Here is a 5612-nt window from a genome sequence, read left to right as displayed (position 1 = left end):
TGAATTACTAAATTAGTTCTTGTTAAGCCTGGATATTTGTAAAGAACTCTAATAATTTTCACTTTAAGGGTTGATTGACCTTTAATTTTCTTGCTTTAGAAACCCTGGGACTCAATGATTATTATTGATAATTGACAATTAATATTATTGGATATTGTGCTATTAAAAAAAAAAAGAGACTCCACAGATGGACACTGAGACATCCAAATTCCTTGTGCAGATTTAAAAATCTTGGCCTAAAAACAGTTACTTGTGGTATCAAGTCTTAGAGTGTTAAAGTTAAAATTATTTTTATCAGTGTATTTCAAGACCAAAGTGAATAACCTGGATTACCAGAGCAATCTGGTCTGGTTTGGCACGTGGCCTTTCTTGGAGTGAGAATTTAGACTGGAGACTTTCTGAGGACCCTTCCAATTGGAATTATTCTGTGCCTTTTTAGAAATAGTTCCAAAATGCATCTGCTGGAAGATTTGCACACTGATAGTTTAAGGCTGAGTACCAGCCTTAAACTGTGTTACACAGTGACAAACCAGATTACAATCCACATTGTTTCAAGAGAGAGATTTACCTTGTGATCCAAACACGCCCTGTTGCTGTAAAAAAGAAGGAATCTGTGAAGCAGAACTACAGGACCCGAGAGACCTACAGCAAGTTTATTTTAGCAACGATCACTGCTTAATCTGAATTATTCTGACAGACAAGTATGCAGATATTTGCCTACACTGTCAAGTCTCTGATTTTAGAAAATGCATTAAGCATATATCCATGTGCAAAGGGTGAGATTTTATGAGGAATTTACATTTCCTGTATTGCAAAAGAATGCACATCTACCCTCACCAAGTCAGTGTAAATAAGAAAGTGAAGTTAAAATGCCTGGCTTACCTTCATAATTGATAGCAGACTTTGATTTAGCCACAAGGTCAGTACAACACAGGGAACATTACAGCTTTCTGATCTTTCATTAAACCATTACCATGAACTACAGCAGTGCCTACACCTGCTTTTAAACATAGTTTAAGACAATTAGCACTGCCTCAAACTAAAACTGTTCTGAAAAGGCCAGTTGAGAGAAGGTATGACACCACATGGTCTTGAGCTTAGTTTCATGAACTGTAGATATAGCTGGAGTCAACCAGGGCACAACAGTGGGTGGACATATGTTATCAAATATTTTATCAGATTTCTGAGTAGAAATTGAAAGGTGGATAGCACGAATAGTGTTAATAGAAAATAAGCACAAACAATAACTTTCTTAAACAACTGAGAAACTATTGCAAGCTATTGTCAATTTAGCTCCTATATGTTATGCAGAAGTCAAAATTTTTCAATTAAGAAATTCCTGCAAGTTCACACGAAGTTCATTGAGCCTTTTGTATGTAACCTTGAACCTTTTGTATGTAAACTGTTTTCAGTGCCTCGACTACTCAACAGTGATATGTTGCAATGGCAAACTTAAGAACCAAGTAAGTTCCCCATTGTTACTTCTTCCATGGACCTTGTCCTGACAAATAAAAGACAAGGAGTGGTAATTCAAGCTCTGCTTCAGTTTCTTAATGAACTTCAACCTCCAGAAGCCACAGCCATACCAATTCCCCTTTTACCTTATGTTCTTTTTCTGCTTAAATACTAATTAATTCTATATGTAATGAAGGCTCTTTTTCTAACATGCACCAAGACCTTAATACAAGCAATTGGGCAGATCTTCAATATAACTCCATTGACTTTTAATGATTTACAACAGATGAGAATCTGTCTTCAAAAACTATACTACTAATTAACTTATGAAGAGTTGGCTGCTTGCAGTATTTAATATAATTCTTGAATGTTCCTGGGCATGCATCTGAATTTCAATGAAACTTGTACCAATAGATAGATATTGACATTCTCATGAATACCAAATGAGTTCATTAGCTCTTGCCCTGCAATGGTGAATACCTGCTGAATTTATAATGGAGTGGCCTTCAAATGAAACTGCTGGCCACATATCTCAGGCTCCAACAGCTTTCCATCAAATCTCAAACCTTTTCACCTCTTCCATTTTTTATTTGTGAAATGGACTTAGAAAATAGGAGGGGAAAAATTAGCAGAGAGACAAGGGGCAAGAATGTCATACACCACAGACATGCTTACTGCACTGAGATTTTGACCTAATTCAATGCAGTACATTTAGGGATGTAATTCCAGCCTGTAAAGGGTCTATCAAAAAGATATGGATCTTTTACACTTTTCCAAATAAAGCCATTTGCTTAATAATTAAGAGAGAACTGAAACATCTTTTGGCAAAGGGCAAAGGTCAGAAGTGCATTTCAGTCTTTCAAAAGTGTTATTCATGCAGCAGTGACTCTGTAGGCTCTAGCAACATACCTTAAGCTCTTGGCTGCTTATTATCTCATAGCACTTCCCTCACAGCATCCTTTCATTGTGGTTGGGCAGCTGGTTCACATCCATTTTCCACACGCACAGTTCCCCCTACTTTAAAATGGGTCATAGCCAGGTCATCTTCAATACTGTTGTTAACATTTACACTGTTTGCAAAATGGCAGTGAGGAAAAATGAAAGGTAATACACAGGCTGAAGGGGAAATACAGAAAAGCAGCAACAAAGAGTTGTTCTCCCCAACTAAACACTAAGGTATCTGAAAGCATTTGCAATTTGCAGAGACCAAAGAGAATTAGGAGTGAAGGACAAAGCCCGAAGCCTAGAGTAGTTAAAGGTAATCGACCTTGAATGTGAATTTAGCAGTGAGAGAGAGAGTAGAGAAGATTGTAGGAACAAGAGAACAGCAGTCTTTGGGGGTTTTTTTCAGATGAATGCCACCTTATTTAAAAGGAAAAAGTAGGTATCATGTAAGAGTTAGAAAGATGCAAATAAAGCCTACATACCTACTGACCGTTAAATTTTCTGATGACAAAGAAAAATCCTGGAATGAAAATGCTTAGCAATGCCATTAGCTAAGAGTCCTCATATACAAAATACTCAATCCAGTCAGGTGATTTTTTTTTTTGATGGGAGACTGATTATGTCTTATCCCTCATCTGAAGTTTCAGTATGTTTGAGTCCCATTGATATTAACTGGACTAGAACACCATTCTGTGAATTTAGAAACAAAATTAAAAATATCTGGGATGCAGAAGGCAGAGATACAAACTGATCATTGCAGCATACACACAATTAAAATTAATTTTTGATACAACTACCTTATGATTCCATACACAAATGCATATATATCTATGTAAAAGTTATAACACTAACTCATTTGTTCCCATTCTTGTAGGACACTAACAGAATTCCTTACGCAGAGAAATGCACATGACCTCAAAATCTATGTACTTGGAGAGACTCTGCTGCTTAGACAATGAAAGAAGAGATTGAAATCAACATGTCTCCACTACATTAGATAAATTCTGCTTTTGGAATTTCAGTGGCCTGAATCAGTAACACAGATGGGGAAAGTATGAGAGATTAACTCCCATTCTGTAACAGGAAAGAAATCATTAGCACATGACACCATTTCCAGACTGTTCTAACCTCAAAACAAAACTTACACAAGCAGGGAAAGGAGTAGACCTCTTTCATCCTGGTCATCTTCTTTTTGCAATAGGACCTATGAATGCCACCAACAAGTACATCATAATGAAAAATAATCCTAAAATACTCCTAATGATCAGTTCAGTTTTCTGAAGCAAATATAAAAATTCAGAGATGAAGGAAAAGTTATTACTGGTAAAGGGGAGAGTATGATGTATGAATTCTGTCATGTGAACAGTTCAAAACCATAAAAACAGCCATCCTCACATGCTACCTACTTAAGGGTAGCTTCTCAACTTCCCATTGCCCTTTTTGATTTTACATAAGGTGATTTATATAGAATTAAGATAAGTTGCAAAAAGTTTAGTAAAAGTTCCCGGCTGCAGCCTCTCACTGAGCTATATCAATATATTGTGAGTCCTTTCATCTTGGCTTAGGACCAACTAAATGTTTAATACTAATGTGAGAAATCAGAGTTGTTCAGAAAAGTGCAGAAGAATTTTCCCCAAGTTCAATACCTGGGAATGGAAAACCATATTATTATCTTGTACATTCACTCAAATCATGTGATTAGAAACATTCTCCTAGAGGGCAAAATCTATCTTGTGTATTGGGGCCTTATAAACAGACACCCATCCGAATTCAGAGAGCCATTTGCTTAGAACATCTGCTAATTGAGGGTGGAAGTATTTGCAAAAAGGATAATATTCCCATGCTGAAAGACAGCCCACTTTCAAGAGGCTGGTTCAAACAGAAAAGCAGTCTAGATACCATGGCTGATTTGTGTATGATTCTATACTTCAAACAGCCCTGCATAAACACACACAGTTATTAAAGAATAGCTGCATAATGTTTCCATTCCTAAGGGGGTTTTTATTTGCTTTTGTTTTTTTCCTTTGAGGGAGAAAATCTCTCTATTAAGAATTATTCTATTCTTTCATGTGCAATACCACTACAAGGCTTTTCTCCATTTGGAACCCTTGATATGGAGTCTAACTGAATAGCAACATTGATGTAGTCCCATTTTAAATGTTTCTTACTTGTATAGAATTTAAGATTAAAGGGACTTCTTTCTATTTAAAATGATGTTCATGAAGCCCTAGTTCATTTTAGTTTTGCTTTTAATACTCCTGATGCTGTTAAGATGTAGGCCTTATGCCAGAAAATGAATTCCTGTTAACAGGGTAACTACATGACACAATGAACCCAAACCACAGAAATTTTCTAGTAATAACAAGGTACAGTATTTGAATTGGACTTTTTTTAAAATAAATGAGAGGAAACAATTCTGCCAGACTTTACTATGTCAAGGCTTTGTGAATTTCAATATTTCTAGCAGCAGTTTTATTCCACTAAATATGGATTTCAGTGCTTCTGATTAATGGCAAGAAGCATAGATTATGATGTTAGGAGCAAGAACACGTGGGTCATTTACACCTGTACTCCACTTGGATCAGGTAAAGAATGGCTGCCTGGAGTGCATCTACCCCTGTATCCAGAAAGATACTGAGCTCTAGTTTAAAACTGTGCACAAATTGAGCAGCACTAGACTGACTGCAGCTTTACTACTAACACATTTGAAGTTGTGCATTTGTTTAATTTCTCTGACAACTTAGACCAGAATCCAGAGCACTTCACAGCACAAAGGCATGAAGCTCCTGCACAAAAAGTTGGAATTACACTTCATGATTTGCTGCATATTCAATGATCCTGGTTGTGAGGAGATGTTAAGTCAGTAGAGGAAGGGAATAGTTGTTTTGTGTTATCTTGGATAGCTACCAACCCTCTCAAAGAGCAGCCAAAGACAGGCTCTCAGAGGATCATGTGCACGGATTTTGTTATTTAACTTCTGGAGCCTAGTGTATGGGTACCTTTAAGCTGGTCATCTCAGGGTCCCTTATACTGATTGATCTAGACAATAAAAAAGTATCAGGGGTTCAATTCTAACTCATTTTAATGCAGCCATTTACTTTTCATCATCTGACCTGCACCACTGAAAACAGGGGCTGCCCAGGGTGACTTTCTTAGATGTGCAAATGTCATACTTGTGATACACATTCATATTTATTCAGGTGAATCCCCCT

The sequence above is a fragment of the Lichenostomus cassidix genome, chromosome 6 (genome assembly GCF_008360975.1).
Source record: "Lichenostomus cassidix isolate B80296 chromosome 6, HeHo_3.0, whole genome shotgun sequence".
NCBI lineage: Eukaryota > Metazoa > Chordata > Aves > Passeriformes > Meliphagidae > Lichenostomus > Lichenostomus cassidix.
Note: the sequence above shows the minus strand (reverse complement) of the source record.